At 43.7% G+C, this 22,727-nt stretch overlaps 1 protein-coding gene across 6 annotated transcripts in view; it reads left to right on the top strand.

Moving 5' to 3' along the window:
• The window catches only part of LOC132383606 (transcription factor HIVEP3), a 764,495-nt gene that overhangs the window by 250,129 nt on the left and 491,639 nt on the right, over window positions 1–22,727 (top strand). The window lies entirely within an intron of this gene.

Here is a 22,727-nt window from a genome sequence, read left to right as displayed (position 1 = left end):
TGGCATTTGAGGTGTCAAGCAGGAAGTTCCTCTCATCAACACCCACAAGGGACCGTTCCAGTATAATCATCTCGTCTTTGGCATCACATCAACTCCAGCAATTTGGCAAAGGGCAATGGACCAAGTGCTCCAAGATATCCCAGGAACACAATGTTGCCTTGATGACATTATTGTGACTGGCAAGAGTGATGAAGAGCACTTCCAGAAACTTGGTAAAGTGTTTTCCGGGATGAGTGAGTATGGTCTGCATGAAAAGAGAAAAATGTGAGTTTTTCAAGAATGAGATCTCATATTGTGGACATGTCATTGACAAACATCCTATGCAAGTCATAAGAGAAGATTGAAGCAGTGCTACAGGTACCCAAACTGCAGCATGTGTCACAACTCAACTTGGGCCTTGTAAGCTACTACCACCAGTTTCTTCCAAACTATGCTACAATGCTGCATCCATTGAATGCACTGGTACAGTCAGGAGCAATGTGGGAATGATCAGAAAGATGTGAAAGAGCATTCAAGGAAACAAAGAGACTAATAACATCAGATAAACTGCTCACTCATTATGACCCACCTCTGCCCATCAGACTTATGGCATTGGAGCTGTTTTGTCACATGCTATGAAAGATAGATTTGAATGTCTGATTGCATTTTCTTCAAGATCACTGACAAGTGTAAAAACACAACTCCGCACAGATCAACTGAGAGGCCCTTAGTTTAGTATGGGGAATAAATAAGTTCCACCACTACTTCTATGGGCAGAAGTTCATGCTAGTGACAGATCACCAGGCCTTTGTGTCCATTTTCAATCCCAGAAGGGGAATTCCTGTGATATCTACAACCTGGTTACAATGTTGGGCACTTTTCCTAGGAGCCCATTTTTATGATATAAGAGGTCAAGAAAACCAAACAACACAGCAATGCTGATGACTTGTCATGTCTTCCACTGTTGGCAAATGAAGAAGAAAAGTCTTCACACTGTGACCCAGCAGAGATGCTCCACACAGCATTGGTAGACCAGTTGCCGATAACAAATTCTGAAATACAAAGAGAAATAAGGAACGCCCTGACATGTCAAAAGTCAATGACATCACCATGCAAGGATGGCCAGCTAAGGGTAATCCGATGTTTCCAGAGTCCTCAGTGAGATGAGACCAACTGTCTGTATGCCATAGAATGCTGATGTGTAGATCTTGTGTTGTGCTTCCATGTGAACTGCGCACCAGAGCTAGAAAATCTGCATGAAAAACACCTGGGTACAGTCAAGATGAAGAGTCTCACCTGGAGCTACGTTTGGTGGCTGGGAATTGATAGACAGATGAAGGCTTGACTAAAAGCTCCTTGGGATTCCACTAAGTTCAAAATGCATTCCCGCAGGCTCCGTTACACCTGTGGAAGTAGCCATCTTCAGGATGGCAGAGGGCATATTAACTTCTCTGGGTCATTCATGGACTCCATGTTTCTGATTGCTGTGTGTGCTCATTCGAATTGGACAGAGGTCATACCGCTGAAGTCAACCACATCAGAAAAGATCATTTCTGCCCTGAGGATTATCTTCGCCAGAAATGGTTTACCAGAACAAATTCTCAGTGACAACGGACCACAATATATGTCAGAAGAGTTTAGACTATTCATGAAGAAAAATGGCACCAAGCATTTTAAGTCAACTCCTCACCACCCAGCAACAAATGGGTTAGCTGAAAGACTTATCCAAACATTCAAAAAGTTCCTTATAAGTTATGGACAAGGAGGACATGTCTCTACAGCACAAGGTGGACAACTTCCTTTGTTGTATGGAACTCTGTTCATGTGATGACAAATAAAACACCTGCAATGCTCTTCATGAGCAGAAATCTGAGATCTTGCATAGATGTCCTGAAACCAGATCTATGGAGGGAAGAGCAGGATAAACAGTTCATCTGGTTGCCAAATGAATCAGCAAGGAGGTTTGAGATTGAACAGGAAGTCCTAGCATGTGATAACAGAGGAAACAAGTGGACAGCTGGTAGGAAAGCTACAAGAACTAGACCACTGATGTACAGTGTGGATGTAGGAGATCAGACATTGAGATGTCATGAGGACCAGATACTGGATGCTCAGCTGAAGAACACACCTGAGTCAACTGCATCCAACAAGACAGACACATTGCATCCACCATAATTACCTCTCAGTGATGAACATGTCACCAACAGCAATGTGACACTGGCAACTGAAGAAGTTGTCTTTGACAAGATACCTGCCAAACCTAATGCCACTCTACAGGTCCAGAGGCAGGAACCTGAAAGAAACAGAGCACCACCCAAAAAATTGTATCTTTAGTACAGTGAAATTAGTTATGGACCATTATTGTGAAAGCATGTTTATTTGAATATGGGTTTTTGAAAGGGCAGTTAAATGTTTTGTATATATACAGTTTTTTCATTTTACAATAATCTGAAGGGGGAGGATGTGTAATGTATGGATCTATTTCTTTTAGAGCAATGACTCCTTTAACGCTATGTATGAACTGATAACTTGCCTATGCACATTGATCTGTTGTCTGCGCATCCGTATTGATCTGCTCTCTCTTTCCCTCTCTCGCTGCAGTGTGAATACACCAGTTAAAGCCATCTACCATGTGTATGCTTTTATCTAACTACGATGTAGTTGCACAGCCACAACACTTTTCATTTCTGATCCCTCTCTGAGGAAAAGAGTGTGTTCCCTCATCTTACCCTTCTTGAAGTCCACAATCAGCTCTTTGGTCTTACTGACGTTGACTGAAAAGCTGTTCATGCAACACCACTCAACTAGCTGATATGTCTCACTCCTGTATGCCCTCTCATCACCATCTGAAATGGTTGTATCATCTGCGAATTTATAGATGGCATTTGAGCTGTGCCTAGCCACGCTATCATGGGTGTAGAGACAGTACAGCGGTAGACTAAGCACACATCCCTGTGGTGCACCAGTGTTGATTGTCAACGAGGTGGAGTTGCTATTTACAAACTGCACAGATTGTGGTCTTCCAGTTAGGAAGTCAAAGGTGCAGTTGCAGAGGGAGGTACAGAGTCCTAGGTTCTGTTGCTTTTCAATCAGAACTGTAGGAATGGTTGTTTTAAATGCCGAGCTGTAATCAATAAACAGTACCTTGACATAGTTATTTGTATTGTTCAGGTGATCCAAGGCCACATGAAGAGCCAATGAGATTGTGTCCACCATAGACCTATTGTGGCGATAGGCAAATTGCAGTGGGTGCAGTTCCTTGCTGAGACAGGAGTTAATTCTAGCCATATCAAAGCACTTCATCACTGTAGGTGGGAGTGCTACTGGATGATAGTCATTAAGGCAACAAGTCCTGCTCTTTTGGGCACTCGTATAATTATTGCCTTTTTCATTGATTGAAAATGTCTTTGAACTCCTCAACCAATTTGTTGACACAGATTTTCAGAGCCTTACCAGGTACTCCATCAGGGCCTGATGCCTTGCTAAGGTTCACCCTCTTGAAAGCCTGATATTGGCTTCCGAGACAGAAGGTCACACCATCACTGGGTGCTGCAGGGATCACATAGCTGTAGTTTTATTCTCCCTTTCAAAATGAGTATAAAAGGCATTGAGTTCATCTGGGAGTGAAGCATTGCTGCCATTCATGCTATTGGGTTTCACTCTGTAGGAAGTAATGTCCTGCAAACCCTGACAGAGTTGACATGTTTCGGAGATGGCTGATTTTATGTTACAAAATATTTTTCGGATACATGGCTTTCCCTAGGATATCATCTTGGACTGTGGGTCCACAATTCGCGTCTGAATTCTGGAAGGCCTTTTGTCAACTCATTGAAACTACTCTTAGCCTATCCTCTAAATTCCATCCACAAGTCCACAATGATATTCAGTCCCTTGCAAGGGTGGACATAGAATCAGGAGATATAGAGTCAGTATGGATAGAACTGAGAAATTCTAAGGGTAGAAAGACCCTAATGGGTGTTATCTACAGGCCCCCAAACAGCAGTCTGGATGTAGGGTGTAAGTTGAATGAAGAGTTAAAATTGGCATGTCGCAAAGGTAATGATACAGTTGTCATGGGGGATTTCAACGTGCAGGTAGACTGGGAGAATCAGGATGGTACTGGACCCCAAGAAAGGGAGTTTGTGGAGTGCCTCCGGGATGGATTCTTAGATCAGCTTGTACTGGAGCCTACCAGGGAGAAGGCAATTCTAGATTTAGTGTTGTGCAATGAACCAGATTTGATCAGGGACCTCGAGGTAAAGGAACCATTAGGAGGTAGTGACCATAATATGATGTTTTAACCTACAATTTGAGAAGGAGAAGGGAAAATCAGATGTGTCAGTATTACAGTTGAACAAAGGGAACTATGGAGCTATGAGGGAGGAGCTGGCCAAAGTTCAATGGAACAAAACCCTAGCAGGGAAGACAGTGGAGCAACAATGACAGGTATTTCTGGGAATAATGCAGAAGGTGCAGGATCAGTTCATTCCAAAGAGGAAGAAAGATCCTAAGGGGAGTAAGGGGAGGCCATGGCTGACGAGGGAAGTAAAGGGCAGTGTAAAAATAAAAGAGAAGAAGTATAACAAAGCAAAGAAGAGCGGGAAACCGGAGGACTGGGAAGCTTTTAAAGAGCAACAGAAGATAATAAAAAAGACAGTACACCGAGAAAAAATGAGATACGAAGGTAAAGTAGCCAAGAATATAAAGGAGGATAGTAAAAACTTCTTCAGGTATGTGAATAGCAAAAAAAGTAGTTAAGACCAAATTGGGCCATTGAAGACAGAAACGGGTGAATTTATTATGGGGAACAAGGAAATGGCAGATGAGTTGAACAGGTACTTTGGTTCTGTCTTCACTAGGGAAGCCACAAACGATCTCCCAGATGTAATAATGGCCAAAGGAACTAGGGTAAAGGATGAACTGAAGGAAACTTATATTAGGCAAGAAATGGTGTTGGATAGACTGTTGAGTCTGAAGGCTGATAAGTCCCCGGGACCTGATGGTCTGCATCCCAGGGTACTTAAGGAGGTGGCTCTAGAAATCGTGGACACACTGGTAATCATTTTCCAATGTTCTATAGATTCAGGAACAGTTCCTGTGGATTGGAAGGTGGCTAATGTTGTCCCACTTTTCAAAAAAGGAGGGAGGGAGTAAACAGGGAATTATAGACTGGTTAGCCTGATGTCAGAAGTGGGAAAAGTGCTGGAGTCAATTATAAAAGAGGAAATTACAACACATTTGGATAGCAGTAGAAAGATCAGTCCGAGTCAGCATGGATTTATGAAGGGAAAATCATGCTTGACTAATCTTCTGGAGTTTTTTGAGGATGTTACTATGAAAATGGACAAGGGAGAGCCAGTGGATGTAGTGTACCCGGACTTCCAAAAAGCTTTTGATAAAGTCCCACATAGGAGATTAGTGGGCAAAATTAGGGCACATGGTATTGGGGGCAGAGTACTGACATGGATTGAAAATTGGCTGGCTGACAGGAAACAAAGAGTAGCGATTAACGGGTCCCTTTTGGAATGGCAGGCTGTGACCAGTGGGGTACCACAAGGTTCAGTGCTGGGACTGCAGCTGTTTACAATATACATTAATGATTTAGATGAAGGGATTAAAAGTAACATTAGCAAATTTGCTGATGACACAAAGCTGGGTGGCAGTGTGAAATGTCAGGAGGATGTTATGAGAATGCAGGGTGACTTGGACAGGTTGGGTGAGTGGGCAAATGTATGGCTGTTGCAGCTTAATGTGGATAATGTGAGGTTATCCACTTTGGTGGCAGGAACAGGAAGGCAGATTACTATTTACATGGAGTCAAGTTAGGAAAAGGGGAAGTACAACGAGATCTAGGTGTTCTTGTACATCAGTCAATGAAAGCAAGCTTGTAGGTACAGCAGGCAGAGAAGAAAGCTATTGGCATGCTGGCCTTTATAACAAGAGGAATTGGGTATAGGAGTAAAGAGGTCCTTTTGCAGCTGTACAGGGCCCTGGTGAGACCCCACCTGGAGTATTGTGTGCAGTTTTGGTCTCCAAATTTGAGGAAGGACATTCTTGCTATTGAGGGAGTGCAGCGTAGGTTCACAAGGTTAATTCCCGGAATGGCGGGACTGTCATATGTTGAAAGATTGGAGCAACTGGGCTTGTATACACTGGAATTTAGAAGAATGAGAGGGGATCTGATTGAAACATTTAAGATTATTAAGGGATTGGACACGCTGGAGACAGGAAACATGTTCCCGCTGATGGGTGAGTCCAGAACTAGAGGCCACAGTTTAAGAATAAGAGGTAGGCCATTTAGAACAGAGATGCGGAAAATCTTTTTCACCCAGAGATTGGTGGATATGTGGAATGCACTGCCCCAGAAGGCAGTGGAGACCAAGTCTCTGGATGTTTTCAAGAGAGAGTTAGATAGAGCTCTTATAGATAGTCAAGGGATATGGGGAGAGGGCAGGAATGGGGTACTGATTGTGTATGATCAGCCATAATCACAGTGAATGTCGGTGCTGGCTAGTAGGGCCGAATGGCCTACTCCTGCACCTACTGTCTATTGTCTATTGTCTAAGTCAATGGGCAGACAGAGAGAATGAACCAGGATTTGGCAAGATCCCTATGTAATTCCCTGGTTCATATTTTTACTGTTATGCTGTATGTATTTCATTTTGGCAGTTCTGTAAGAGCTCTCCTGGTTTCATGCTTTTTTGGGTTACTGTTGAAGATAAGAGAAAGGAGAAACATGTACCGTCCAATTAGGATGATCGGATTAAGGAGAAGTTTCTCTGGTAAGGGACGCTAAGGCTGGGCTTGGAGCTTTTATTCAAGAGGAGATGAAGAGAGAAGACACCAAGGAGAACTGGTCATGGCATATGATCCGGTGGGAGGCCCGTATGTTCAAGACGGATTGTGAGTGATGTTTGGAAGGTGGTGTGCGCTTTCACTCAGTGTGTGAGTGACAGAGTGACTTGTGCACATTTGACTTTTTAATTAGAATGGGCCATTTTGTTTTTGTTATTCTTTACTAACCCTTTAAGATTCATAAATACAATTCCTTTAATTTTATGCAGTGTACTGTCTGTTATTTTGTGGCATTAATTTTTAACAAGGAACCAAATTATTCAGCATCCACACAAACTGGGGTTTGGCATGGGATCAAGCTCGCCTCAATCTCACAAGTTTGGCGGGGCCGAAGTTTGTCTTCTCTAGACGGGAAACCGGGTTTTTTACCTAAGATGTTTAGTTTCAGGAAACCTGACTATATGTAGTGATCATCTTACTTGGGTGGAATATGTGCATGATAATCTTTTATGTTCTTTTATTTGGATGTCACCCTTTGAATGTCAGTTTCTCTAAAGTCTGCCTCTATTCCCGGAGCAAGAGTCTGAGATGGTGTCTCTGAAGCCGATGTCATTAAGTGGTGCAGGCAGAAATGGTGAAAAGGAAGATCGATTTTAATGGCCATTAGTCCTTTTAAAGTCCTAGGAAGAATCAGTCTAGTGTCATGCCACCTACAATTACCATGAAATCTGCATATTCATCCGATCTTTCATGTTTCCCACCTTAAACTCATACCTTTTAGTTTCTTGGCCCCTGTTTTCAAGTCTCCACCTCCTCATTTTGTTGACTTGGTTCAGTGTCTGCTAGATTCTCATTTGTTCATGGTCAAGTACAGTTATGGCCTGAATGAGAGATGCTGGGTTCCCTCCCGTAACATTCGGTCCTATTATGAACTTTTCAGACCAGTGCAGGACACTGGAGAGTGTCAGGCCTCAGTGCTCCGACACACTTAACATTACAGCTTTGTTTTAACTAGAACTTGTTAAATGACTGGTTTAGGCCGTAAGCTTTCCTTGTGTTTTTCATGCCATTTGTTTTTTGAATGGAGGTTCCTTTTGCATCCTGACATTAGTTTATTGATTTTCATACACACGGCGTTCCCGTGCTCGATGTTCTGTTGGAGTTTGTCATGACTAATGATCAACACTGTGTCCTGAATTTAGGTTCTGTGTACTCTAGCCTTCTTGAGTAAGTCCACTCTGAGTCATCTGTTATTCCTTTGTCACATTCTTTGAAGAAACCCCTGTCGTTAATTTCTACCTTTGAGTCTCAAGTTTACTTCAAGTCTCACCTGGGTTCGTTTGTCTGAAGATCTCGTTAGCTGCATAGGAGCTTGAGATGATTTAACTTTAATTTTTTTGAATTTAGAGATACAGCATGGTGACAGGCCCTCTAAACCAATGAATCCATGCTGTCCAATTACACCCATGTGACCCATTTACCTACTAACCCATATGTCTTTGGAACATGGGAGGAATCCAGAGCAGCCAAAAGAAGCCAGTATGATCATGGAGAGAATGTACAAACTCTTTACAGACGCTGGCAGGGATTGAACCTGTTGTTGTGCTGTAATAGCATTACACTAACAGTTACTTTACCTTGTTTCCCACAGCCCTTCATAACTATTAGAGAGCTGTGGGGAGCAGAGATAAAGGAATCAAAGGAGGGTTTTCAGATTGTATGCCAGTAGCTCAGTCATTAATACAAAACAAAAACGCTGGAAAATTGCACTGTATGTTTCTGCCTCTCCAGACGCTGCCTGACCTGCTGAGTGATTTTTGTATTTTAATTTCATATTTCCAGATGCTGCAGTTGTATGGTTTTCATTGAGCTTGGTAATTAGGTGGTCTGAAGCACAAAACCATTCAATATGGGTGAACATGGTAGTCTCTTGCTGCTTAAAAGCTTGATACAAATGGCAAACACCAAACTTGTCCTACTGATAGATTTTTCAAAGTTTAAAACTTCTCAGTGCATGTATAATCAAAATATGTATACTATATACAACCTTGAGATATGTCTTCTTGCAGGGAACCACAAAACAAAAAGCACACACAGGATGCTGGAGGAACTCAGCAGGCCAGGCAGCATCTATGGAAAGGAGTATAGTCGACATTTCAGGCCGAGGAACTCTTCATCAGATCTGAGAGAGAAGTGGGTAGGGGCGGGTGTGGAAAAATGCTAGTATAAAAAGGTGGGGGAGGGGAAGGAAGGGAGCTAGCTGGAAGGTAATAGGTGAAGCCAGATGGGAAAAGTTAAAGGCAGGAGAAGAAAGAACCTGATAGGAGAAAGGGAAGGAGGAGGGGAGGGGATCCAAGGAGAAGTATAGACAGGTGAGAAGAAGTGATAGGTTGGAGTGAAGAAATTGATATTCATGCCATCAGGTTGGAGTTCTCCCAAGCAGAATATAGGGTGTTGCTCTTCCACCTTGCAGGTGGCCTCACCTTGACACAAGAGCAGACCATTGACTGACGCATCAGATTAGGAATGGGAATTAAAATGTCTGGCTACCAGGAAGTCATGCTTGTGGCAGATAGTGCAGAGGTATTGGATAAAGCAGTTCCCCAATTTATGACGGGTCTTACCAATGTAGAGTAGGCTGCATCAAGTGCACTGGACACAGTAGACGATTCCAACAGATTTGCAGGTGAAGTGTTGCCTCACTTGGAAAGAATTTTTGGGATATAACAAAGAAACCCAATAGAGCTCATTAAAAACCCCACACAACAAAGACCGTCAAACACCCAATGTGTGAAAAAAAGAACAAATTGTACAAACAATAAAAAAGTAAACAAATAATGCACAGAACCTGAACTGCAGAGTCTCCAAAAGTGAGTCCCCAGACATGTAGCCAATTCAGTGCTATAACAGATCCAGGAGCCCGATGGCTGCAGGCCATAGTCACAAAGCCAGGCTCTGTGCTGTGCGTTCTTGCCAAAGACAAATGATATTGGGAGAACTCTCTCAACAGCTTAGTGGTGTTTCATCACACAAGTTGGGCAAAGTAGGAAAAGGAAACTAAGCTATAGATCAGTTTTGATCTTAAGTGGCAGCCTGGGATGTCAATTAATTCAGATCTTGCCAGTGCATGAAGCAGTCCTCCTCCAGGAAAGAAATGATGATGCATGTTTCCAACAAGATATTGTGAAACAACAGGACCTCGAGACGTTGGCAGAGGAAGAGTGGTGCTAGTGTTTGATCCTGCCAGAGTGTGATAGCTCCTATTGTTACAAAGGTCAGCATGCCCCAGTGATGATATCCACCTTCATGGCCACTTGGAGTGAAGTTAAAGCGTTACAGCACAGAAGGAAGTTTGTTTTCCTTTATTTTCGTTCTACTGCCCGGCGATAGTGGGATTGGTGGTGCATCTGGTTCTGCAGTTTTCCTCCCCCGCCTTCCTACACTCTTGCCTCTACCCATATCAGATGTTCCCCATTTTCTAAATGTGTGGGAACTTCTCTGGGTGTTAGCAACTTGGTCACTAAATGGAAGTTGGACAATTTGCTAGTAGCTGGCAGGTTGATGTTGATCATAGTGATGTGCTGAGCCTCAGGTTCTTCACCCCAGCATTCAGGAACCCACTAGTTTATTGATGAATACTGTACTGACCACTTCTTGTTGGTGTCTTGCATTGTTTAATTAACTTCCTGACACAGGCATCGTGACTTAGTAGAGAGGATTGCTAAACCTAATGATCTTACAGGTGTCTATCTGGAAGAAGCATTTATTGCAGCTACAAGCATAATGTATTGGTTTACTGTTGTCATATGTACTGAGATACTGTAAAGATCTTGCCAACCAGACACAAGGATGTCAACATGGAAATGGGCCATCTGACCCAACTGGTTTGTGTTAACTGTGTTGCCCAACGAGTTAATCCCACCTACCTGTATTTGCTCCATAGCTGTCTAAACAACTCCTATCCATGTATTTATCTAAATGTCATTTAAATACTGTTAAAGTGTCTGTCTCAACCATTGTTTATGAAAGCTCATTCCAACCATACATTGAACTTTGCATGACGAAGCTCCCCATGTCATTCCATACATCAAAGTAGTATGAAGTAGAAAAATAGCAGAATACAGAATATGGTGTTGTTTCATGAAGTGCAATGCAGATAGACATAACTAGTGCAAAGGTCATGGCAAGGTAGACTGAAAAATCAAGAGCTCACTAGGCATTATGTTCAAAGGGGATGTGAAGGGCAAGATTTTTACAGAAATTGGTGGATACCTGGAATGCACTGCCTGAGGTGGTTGTAGAGACAGATTCATTAGGGACTTTTAAGAGATGTTTCAATTGACACATGAATGTGAGGAAAATGGAAGAATATGGACATTGTGTAGGTAGAAAGGATTATTTTATTTGGCCATTTAATTACTAATTTAATTAGTTTGGCACAACATTGTGGGCCAAAGGGCCTGTTCCTAATGTTCTATGACCCAGTTAAATGATGTTAAGATAATCAGGGTATTTAGTCTTTTAGTTTTGTTCTACCTCTTGGAAAGATCTGCTAATTATGTTCATGCACTATTTGTCAGTGCTTTTCATTCTCCCTGTTTTGAGCTCGTCGACAGAGATATTCTTTGCCTGGGCATGTTAACATTGCTCAGCTTCTGTGCTGTGGCTGATTATAACCCAGATTAGGTCAGAATTCTTATCCCAGCAGGTGGTACCCAACACTCCAAATGTGAACTCTGGGTGACATTATTTATTTTAGTAAAGTAGAAAATGCTGAAAACACTCTGCAGGTCAGCCAGCATTTGTGGATAGTTAACTTTTTAGGTTAAACTGCATTTTTTGTTCTTATTCCACATTTCCAGCATCTGAAGTTTCTTTGAATTTCTCCCTACTGACCTGTTCCAGCACTGCCATCTTCTGCCCATCTACAGTAACGAAGGTAGAATCTGTAGCAGCTAAAACACATCTGATTTTTAGTACTCAGAGCCAAATAGCGAAGTCCACAATCCTAGAAGAGTACTGATGTTGATTGGGGGACTAGTCCTGGTTTGCCCAGCCATCCGTCACAGCTTCACTTTGCCATATGTTGAGAGCCCAACTCTGCTTCTCTGGATTGTGTGTGAGGTTTTAGGAGTGTTTCAGGTGACCATGCAAAGTGAAAATGATTCCTAACCAAAGGGATTTTATTCCAGCCACTCAAAGAGCCTGTGATATGTGAGAGGAAGGGGGAATTGCTGAAGTTAACAGCTGCACCTGTTTCTCACAGTGGTTGAAGTTATTTCCTCTGGTGGAAAGTTGTTCATAACACATAACAGGATCATACCCAGCATCCTTTACCCCACAACTTTATCTATTTATCTATCTCTCTCTATACATATATATAAAATATATATAATATATATATAAATATCTCTCTCGTGTGTTCCCTCTCCCTCTGCCTCTCCCTCTCTCTTTTTCTTGTGTTCTCTCTCTCTCTCTCTCTCTCTCACCCTTTTCCTCTTGTCAGATTGGAGTGTAGAATTGTTATTTTTCTGGTAGTTTAACTGTTCTATTGTTGTCTATATTTTTGTATAATCACCAATGCATATGTAATTGTTCAATGAGTTTTCCAGTAATCACAGTGCAGTTTTCTCCGTATTTTTTAGAAGCTTCTTGGTTTCAGTGGCGGGTGCCACGTTACTTGAATCTGGCTGTTACAATGGTTAACTATTATCAATTGAATTTCTGTTATCAGTAGTCTGATATAAAAAGACCACACTAATTTGAGTTTATTCTGTCCCTGCTTTTCCCCTTGTCTGCTTTCTCTCCCTTTTGCCTCTTGTCATGCCTCTTCTCCATTCCTCTTCTTTGCTCTCTGTAACACTTAATAAAATAACTGTACGCAACAAGTTCTATACCTCTCTTTCTTGACTTCCAATGAATCTTTGGATCACAAAAACATCAGGATCCAACACTATCTTCCCCTCTCTTCCCCCATCTCTCCCGTTTCATCTTCTCTCCCCTCTCTCTACACACCATCTACCTCATCTCTTCTCCCCCCCTTGCTCCTCTCACCCAGTCTTTCTTTCTTTCTTTCTTTCCTCCTTGTGTTTCTTCTTTCTTTCTCCCTCCCTCTCCCTCTGTTTCACTCCCTCACCCATTCCCTATTTCTTTCTCTCCCTCACTCCCTCTCCATCCCTCTGAAGCACACTGATGTCCCACACACTTTCCCACTCTGACAGAAACCCCTCCTCCCTTTTACACGCATTCCTATGGCACATTACCAGATCACCACAATTCTGGTCAAATGGCTTAATTTCAGGTCATATAAAGTACATAAAGTGAAGCTTGGTGCAGTTCCAGCCTGAAACACAAGCTAACAAAATGTGGTTTTCTTTTCACGTCAACCAGTTTAACAAGTGCAAAATGCTGCACATTTTATAGTGAGGACATTGGTTATGGCTTCTATTGTATGTAATAAGAGCGTAACATTAATGTGCAGAGAGTAATGTTAGGACAGTGAGTTGATCCAGTGGAAGCAGTAAACTGTACTCCTCAGCTGCCCCCCAGCACTCTTTGACAATCACCAGCTCCCCCAAATATACCCAAATCTGAGGATCTCTGTGCTATACAACTTTCCACACATCTCGAAATCCACAGAAATTGAGCTGAGTGGTTTGCCCTCTATGGGGCAGAGAGAACAAAGGTCTGTGCTCCCTTTCTTTTCTCAGCACTTGCAAATAAACCAGTGACTTATGAAAATCAGTGTGTTACTCTTCAAAAAATAAACTAGTAATTGATAACCATACTTGTATTCACTCACAGAAAATGGTAGATTGTGTTCTGATTCTTTCCAAGAGACTGACTTGGCAAGTGAGAGGAAATAAGTGAAGCAGATTAGCTACTTTGCTGAGTAGAGGAAATTTCAGTTTGTCCTGCAACTTGGAGGCTCGTGACAAATTGCTGACTTTTAACTTCTACAATGATGCCCCTTGTCATTGAGACACTTGTTAGAACATCTGTTTTTTTTCCTGGTTTTAATTGAGGATGAGTGTGCCCACATTCAGACCGGTCTGTGATTACCCACTGAGGGTGAATGTGCCCACATTCAGCCTTTGTATGTAATTACCCACAAAGTACACTGCAGATGCTGTGGTCAAATCAACAAGTACAAACAAGCTGGATGAACTTAGCAGGTCGGGCAGCATCCGTTGAAGTGAGCAGTCAACGTTTTGGGCCGAGACCCTTTGTCAGGACTGAAGAAGGAGGGGGCAGGGGCCCCATAAAGAAGGTGAGGGGGAGGGTGGAAAACCAATCAGAGGAAAGATCAAAGAGTGGGGGAGGGGGAGCAGGGAGGGGATAGGCAGGAGAGGTGAAGAAGAAATCTAAGGGGAAAGCATTATGGGTAGTAGAAGAAGGCAGAGTCATGAGAGGTGATAGGCAGCTAGAAGAGGAGACAGAGTGAAAGTGGGATGGGAGAAGGGGGAGAAAGGGAATTACCGGAAGTTGGAGAATTTGATGTTCATACCAAGGGGCTGGAGACTGCCCAGACGGTATATGAGGTGTTGTTCCTCCAACCTGAGTTTGGCCTTATCATGGCAGTAGAGGAGGCTATGTAGGGACATATCCGAATGGGAATGTGAAGCAGAGTTGAAGTGGGTGGCAACTGGGAGATCCTGTATGTTGTTGCAGACAGAGCAGAGGTGCTCGATGAAGCAGTCCCCCAGTCTGCGGCGGGTCTCGCCGATGTAGAGGAGGCCACACCGGGAGCACCGGATGCAATAGATTACTCCAACAGACTCACAAGTGAAATGTTATCTCTCCTGGAAGGACTGTTTGGAGCCCTGAATGGTGGTAAGAGATGAGGTGTAGGGACAGGTGTAGCACTTGCGCTTGCAGGGACAAGTACCAGGTGGGAGATCTGCGGGGAGAGACGTGTGGACCAGGCAATCCGCAACTTCCGCCACCTTCAACAGGACCCCACCACTAAGGACACCTTTCCCTCTCTACACCTCTCTGCTTTTCGCAGGGATCATTCCCTCCGCGACTGCCTGGTTCACACGTCCCTCCCCACAGATCTCCCACCTGGTACTTATCCCTGCAAGTGCTACTCCTGTCCCTACACCTCCTTTCTTACCATCATTCAGGGCCCCAAACAGTCCTTCCAGGTGAGGTAACACTTCACTTGTGAGTCTGTTGGGGTAATCTATTGCATCCGGTGCATCTGGTGTGGCCTCCTCTACATCGGCGAGACCCGACGCAGACTGGGAGACTGCTTCATCGAGCACCTCTGCTCTGTCCGCAACAACATACAGGATCTCCCCCTCCCCCACCCCTTGATCTTTCCTCTGATTGGTTTTCCACCCTCCCCCCACCTTCTTTATGGGGCCCCTGCCTCCTCCTCCTTCAGTCCTGACGAAGAGTCTCGGCCCAAAACGTTGACTGCTCATTTCAACGGATGCTGCCCAACCTGCTGAGTTCATCCAACTTGTTTGTATGTGTTGATATAATTATCCACTTAGGGTGAATGTGCCCAAATTCAGCCTGGTGTCTGATTGCCCACTGAGGGTAAGTATGTCCACATTCAGATTGGCTGATTAGGAAAAGGGGAGGTGCAACGAGACCTGGGTGTCATTGTACACCAGTCATTGAAGGTGGGCATGCAGGTACAGCAGGTGGTGAAAAAGGCAAATGGTATGTTGGCATTCATAGCAAAAGGGAGGTTCTACTGCAGTTGTACAAGGCCTTGGTGAGACCGCACCTAGAATATTGTGTGCAGTTTTTGGTCCCCTAATCTGAGGAAAGACATTCTTGCCATAGAGGGAGTACAAAGAAGGTTCACCAGATTGATTCCTGGGATGGCAGGACTTTCATATGAAGAAAGACTGGATCGACTAGGCTTATACTCACTGGAATTTAGAAGATTGAGGGGGGATCTTATTGAAACGTATAAAATTCTAAAGGGATTGGACAGGCTAGATGCAGGAAGATTGTTTCCAATGTTGGGGAGTCCAGAACAAGGAGTCGCAGTTTAAGGATAAAGGGGAAGCCTTTTAGGACCGAGATGAGGAAAAACTTCTTCACACAGAGAGTGGTGAATCTGTGGAATTCTCTGCCACAGGTAACAGTTGATGCCGGTTCATTGGCTATATTTAAGAGAAAGTTAGATATGGCCCTTGTGGCTAAAGGGATTGGGGGTATGGAGAGAAAGCAGGTACAGGGTTCTGAGTTGGATGATCAGCTATGATCATACTGAATGGCGGTGCAGGCTTGAAGGGCCGAATGGCCTACTCCTGCAGCTATTTTTTATGTTTCTATGGTCTGTAATTACCCACTTAGGGTGACTGTACCCACAGTCAGGGGGTCTGTGATTACCCACTTAGGGTGAATGTGCCCAGTTTCAGGCTGGTCCGTGATTGTGAGAAACAAGAATTGCTATTTAGACTTGGTATTTTGTTATCTATTCTTTGTGCTAGTGTGCAGGAAAAAATTATTCCATTGCCTAACACTTCTGAATAATTTGAAAAACTATACAGTTTCTAACTGCAACATTCTCCTGCTTCTCTCTACCTGGGAAAGTGATTTGGCAGTTTACAGTATGTCCAGCACATCACAGACATCAGACATCAAAGCTTCAAAAATATTCTTTTGGAACGAAAGGAATCAATTCAAGCTGTTTTTTTCTGACCTGGTGCCAGAAATTTTCAAGCTGATTCCAACAGGCTAAAACATTATTTTGCAATGAAAAAGCTATTGGGCTCTTCTTGACCTTCTATGTTACGCAAAATACTGCAGATGTGATAGAATCAGAGGGACAAGAAGGGGAGGTGTTGTGTTGCTTGTCAGAGAAAATATTACAGTGGTGCTCTGGCAGGGTAGATTAGAGGGCTCGACCAGGGAGGCTATTTGGGTGGAATTGAGGAATGGGAGAGGTGTAGTAACACTTATAGGGATGTATTATAGACCACCTAATGGGGAGCGAGAATTGGAGGAGCAAATTTGCAAGGAGATAGCAGATATTTGTAGTAAGCACAGGGTTGTGATTGTGGGAGATTTTAATTTTCCACACATAGACTGGGAAACCCATACTGTAAACAGGATGGATGGTTTGGAGTTTGTAAAATGTGTGCAGTATAGTTTTTTGCAGCAATACATAGAGGTACCAACTAGAGAAGGGGCAGTGTTGGATCTTCTATTAGGGAATGAAATAGGTCAGATGATGGAGGTATGTGTTGGGGAGCACTTCGGGTCCAGTGATCACAATGTCATTAGATTCAATGTAATTATGGAGAAAGATAGGACTGGACCCAGGGTTGAGATTTTTGATTGGAGAAAGGCTAACTTTAAGGAGATGCGAAAAGATTTAGAAGGAGTGGATTGGGACAATTTGTTTTATGGGAAGGATATAATAGAGAAATGGCGTCATTGAAAGGTGAAATTTTGGGGATGCAGAATCTTTATGTTCCTTTTAGGTTGAAAGGAAAGGTTAAAAGTTTGGGAGAGCCATAGTTTTCAAGGGATATTGGAAACTTGGTTAGGAAAACGAGAGATATCTACAATAAATATAGGCAGCATGTTGTAAATGAGGTGCTCGAGGAATATAAAGAATGTAAGAAGAATCTTAAGAAAGAAATTAGAAAAGCTAAAAGAAGTTGAGAGGTTGCTTTAGCAAGTAAGATGAAAATAAATCCGAAGGGTTTCTACAGTTATATTAATAGCAAAAGTTTAGCGAGGGATAAAATTGGTCCCTTAGAGAATCAGTGTGGACAGCTATATGTGGAGCCGAAAGAGATGGGGGAGATTTTGAACAATTTCTTTTCTTCAGTATTCATTAAGGAGAAGGATATTGAATTGTGTAAGTTAAGGGAAACAAGTAGGGAAGTTATGGAAACTATGACAACTAAAAAGGAGGAAGTACTGCCGCTTTTAAGGAATATAAAAGTGGATAAATCTCTGGGTCCTGACAGGATATTCCCTAGGATCTTGAAGGAAGTTGGTGCAGAAATAGCAGGGGCTCTGACAGAAATATTTCAAATGTCATTAGAAATGGGGATGGTGCCGGAGGGCATATTGCTCATGTGATTCCATTGTTCAAAAAGGGTTCTAAGAGTAAACCATAGGCCTGTCAGTTTGTCGTCAGTGGTGGGTAAATTAATGGAAAGTATTCTTACAGATGTTATATATAATTATCTGGATAGACAGGGTCTGATTAGGAACAGTCAACATGGATTTATGCATGGAAGGTCATGTTTGACAAATCTTATTGAATTTTTTGAAGGGGTTACGAGGAAAGTTGACGAGGGTAAAGTAGTGGATGTTGTCTATATGGACTTCAGTAAGGCCTTTGACAAGGTTCTGCATGGAAGGTTAGATAGGAAGGTTCAATCGTTAGGTATTAATATTGAAGTAGTAAAATGGATTCAACAGTGGCTGGATGGGAGATGCCAGAGAGTAGTGGTGGATAACTGTTTATCAGGTTGGAGGCCGGTGACTAGTGGGGTGCCTCAGGGATCTGTACTGGGTCCAATGTTGTTTGTCATATACATTAATGATCTGGATGATGGGGTGGTAAATTGGATTAGTAAGTATGCAGATGATACTAAGGTTGGTGGCGTTGTGGATAATGAAGTAGGTTTTCAAAGCTTGCAGAGAGATTTAGGCCAGTTAGAAGAGTGGGCTGAAAGATGACAGATGGAGGTTAATGCTGATAAGTGTGAGTTGCTACATTTTGGTAGGACTAATCCACATTGGACATACATGGTAAATGGTAAAGCATTGAAGAATGCAGTAGAACAGAGTGATCTAGGAATAATGGTGCATAGTTCCCTGAAGGTGGAATCACATGTGGATAGGGTGGTGAAGATAGCTTCTGGTATTTTGCCCTTTATAAATCAGAGCATTGAGTATAGGACAACACGAGTGAATCTGCGGATGCTGGAAATAAATAAAAAAACACAAAATGCTGGCAGAACTCAGCAGGCCAGACAGCATCTATGGGAGGAGGTAATAATGATGTTTCGGGCTGAAACCCTTCGTCAGGAGTGAAGTAACATGGGATGGTCGAGGGGGGATAAGAAGTGGGGGGAGGGATAAAGTAGAGAGCTGGGAAGTGATAGGCTGGAGGGAAGTGGGCTAGGGGGGAAGGTGGAGAATTATCGGAAATAAAAGAGAAAGAAAGTTAGGGCTGGGGGAGAGATTATAGTGAGGGGGGAAAAGAGAGAGAAAGAGAACCAGACTAAAATAATAGCTAGGGATGGGGGTAAGGGTGGGGGGCAGGTGTATCAATGGAGGTCAGTGAGTTGGATGTTCATGCCAGCAGGAAGGAGGCTACCAAGGCAGGAGATAAGGTATTGCTCCATTGACCTGCGTGCGGCCTCATCTTGACGGTAGAGGAGGCCATGGACAGACATGTCAGAGTGGGAGTGGTCTATGGAATTGAAGTGTGTGGCCACAGGGAGATCCCGCCACTGCTGGAGGACCAAGCGCTGGTGTTCGGCGAAACGGTCTCCCAGTCTGCGGCGGGTCTCCCCAATGTATAAATGGCCACATTGGGAGAACCGGATACACCCCAGTTGACTCGCAGGTGAAGTGGTGCCTCACCTGAAAGGACTGTCTGGGGCCTGGGATGGTGGTGAGGGAAGAAGTGTGGGGGCAGGTGTAGCACTTCTTCCATTTGCAGGGCTGAGTGCCCGGAGGGAGGTCCGTGGGGAGGGATGGGGGGGGATGAATGGACAAGGGAGTCGCGTAGGGAGCGATCCCTGCGGAAAGCCGAGAGTGGGGGGGAGGGGAAGATGTGGTTGGTGGTGGGATCACGTAGGAGGTGGCGGAAGTTACGGAGGATTATGCATTGGATCTGTAGGCTGGTAGGGTGATAGGTGAGGACCAGGGGGCTCTATCCCTGGTGGGCTGGCGGGGGGATCGGGTGAGGGCAGAGGTGCGTGAAATATGGGAGAAGCGATGGAGGGCAGAGTTGATAGTGGACGAAGGGAAACCCCTTTCTTTAAAAAAGGAAGACATCTCCTTTGTTCTAGAATGAAAGGCCTCATCCTGAGAGCAGATGCGGCGGAGGCGGAGGAATTGAGGGAAAGGGATAGAGGAATAGTCTAGGTAGCTGTGGGAGTTTTAGTAGGTTTCTAGTAGACGTCGGTGGATAGACTGTCTCCAGAGATAGAAACAGAAAGATCTAGAAAGGGGAGGGAGGTGTCGGAAATAGACCAGGTGAATATGAAGGCAGGGTGAAAGTTGGAGGCGGTTAATGAATGAAGTCGACTTTCTCTTTTATTTCCCATAATTCTCCACCTTCCCCCCTAGCCCATTTCCCTCCAGCCTATCACTTCCGAGCTCTCTACATTATCCCTCCCCCCACTTCTTATCCCCCCTCGACCATCCCATGTTACTTCACTCCTGATGAAGGGTTTTGGCCCGAAACGTTGTTATTACCTTCTTCCATAGATGCTGTCTGGCCTGCTGAGTTTTGCCAACATTTTGTGTTTTTCATTGAGTATAGGAGTTGGGATGTAATGTTAAAATTGTGCAAGGCACTGGTAAGGCCGAATTTGGAGTATTGTGTACAGTTCTGGTCATCGAATTATAGGAAAGATGTCAACAAAATAGAGAGAGTACAGAGAAGATTTACTAGAATGTTACCTGGGTTTCAGCACCTAAGTTACAGGGAAAGATTGAACAAGTTATGTCTTTATTCTTTGGAGCGTAGAAGGTTGAGGGGGGACTTGATAGAGGTATTGAAAATTATGAGGGGGAATAGATAGAGTTGATGTGGATAGGCTTTTTCCATTGAGAGTAGGGGAGGTTCAAACAAGAGGACATGAGTTGAGACTTAGGGGGCAAAAGTTTAAGGGTAATCTTGTTGAATACAGAGTAGTCTTAATGTGCAATGAGTCCTATTCCTGGTTCTTTTAACCTTGAGGTGACGTATTTAAAGTATTTGATGAGTTGTACATTGTGAGTTGCTGCAAGGATTGAGAAAGACTCTAAAATGTTCAAACCTATTTCTTTTTAAGGTCTTTTCCTTCGTATGAGTTGTCCCTTCTTTTCCCCAGCTCTGAGTTAAAAACACTTGAATTATGAACACTCCCATGAATGAACTCCCAAAATATTATTAAATTCAAACGTTCCCTGTCCACACAGCGGTCACTTTACACCTCCTGTAGATAAATCCTCTCTGGTCAGTGTTGTTTGCTTTAGCTTCCTCGTAGTTGTGCTTCCTGCACTGGCTGTGGCCGGTATGTCCGTCCTGTTGAGTCTCTCATCGTACCCCCCCCCCGCCCCCCACCAGGAGACTCTGGAGTTATTGCTGTTCGTGTTCAATCATAGCTTGAGTGGTGCCCTCTTGTGAGAGCTGCCCACAAGGTTGTTAGCCTTGTGAGCCCATGCCAGTCTTTCCTGGAGGTCAGTTGTCTCTCTACTGTCACCGACCTTCCTCGGTTGCCATCCAGTCTTTCCTGGAAGCCACATACACCTGTTAGGGTGCATTCTCCAGATACCTTATGAGGTATCTGTAACCTTCAACCAGGAGCAGATGCCATCAGGTGATTCCCAACTTTCACAGAGTGTTTCAACCCTTAACCACGACACTTTCCAGTTGGTGGGCCGGTAGTGATGGCCAAATCACTGCCCATCAGCTCGCATTAGGGTTGATGCCAGGCACCCTGGGACACTTGTTCCACTGCCTTTGACATCCGCTTCTCCTCCTCACGAATCCATACTTCTGCCTGTACCATGTCTCACCTGTTCCTTATGCTTGTGTTTCCCCATTGCGGGAAGTGAACTGAGCTGAGGCCTTGCTGCCCGACGCAGGGGTTGCTGATGATATCTCGCAGCTGCAGATGGTCAACTGAAGACCGGAAAATAATTCTGGTTGAGCTGATGGTGCCAAGGGAGGAGGGATGGGAAAAGGCCCATGAGAGAAAGGCCTTGAAGTACCAGCCCTTAGTGCAGGAGTGCAAAGACAAGGGTTGGCAGGTATGGTTGTTCCCTTCTTCTGCTGCAGAAGTTTCCCAGCCAAATCAGCATGGCAGTTATTGTCAGCTCTGGGCCTGGACAAAAAGAGCAAAAAAACAAGCAACTCATAGGATGGGGGAAGAGGCAGAAAGACCCTCTTGTAAGATTTGGAATAGGCGAGAGGAGGGAAGCTGGAAGCCAGGAGCAGATGGGCAGTGATTTGGCCACCACTGCCGGCCCACCAACTGGAGAGTGTCATGGTTAAGGGTCAAAACACTCTGTGAAGGTTGGGAACCACCTGATGACATCTGCTCCTGGCTGAAGGCTACGAATACCTCATAAGGTATCTGGAGAATGTACCCTAACAGGTGTATATAACAAGGCCACTGACTGTTTGCTCGTGGTCTTCTGCTGTCGTAGTCAATCCAATACAAGGTTCAATGTATTATGCTTTCAGAGATACTCTTCTACACACACTTATTGTAACATGCGGTTATTTGAGTTATTGTAGTCTTCCTGTCAGACTGAACTGGTCTGGTCATTCTCCTCTGATCTATCTCATTAACAAGGCATTTCTGCCCACAGAACTGTCACTCACTGGATGTATTTTCATTTTTCGCACCATTCTCTCTAAACTCTAGAGACTGTTGTGCATGAAAATCCCAAAAGATCATTAGTTTCTAAGATACTCAAAGCAACCTGTCTGGCATTAACAATCATTCTATGGTCAAAGTCACTTAGATAATATTTCTTCCCCATTCTGGTGTTTGGTCTGAACAACAAACCCTTTGACCATATCTGCCTCCTTGTATGCATTGAGTTGCTGCCTCATGATTGGCTGATTAGATATTTGTATTAATGAGATGGTATACTGGTGTTCAAGTGACCACTGAGTATATTACATACATTCATTCCTATGAGCAGAAGAACTGGTTTTCTCTTGCTCTCCACTCTCAGCAATTTTTATTTTAAATTTTTAAAATTAATTTTTTTGATAGGGTGGATAATAGGCA

This window comes from Hypanus sabinus, chromosome 30 (genome assembly GCF_030144855.1).
Source record: "Hypanus sabinus isolate sHypSab1 chromosome 30, sHypSab1.hap1, whole genome shotgun sequence".
Taxonomy (NCBI): domain Eukaryota; kingdom Metazoa; phylum Chordata; class Chondrichthyes; order Myliobatiformes; family Dasyatidae; genus Hypanus; species Hypanus sabinus.
This window is presented reverse-complemented; position numbering and strand designations above follow the sequence as displayed.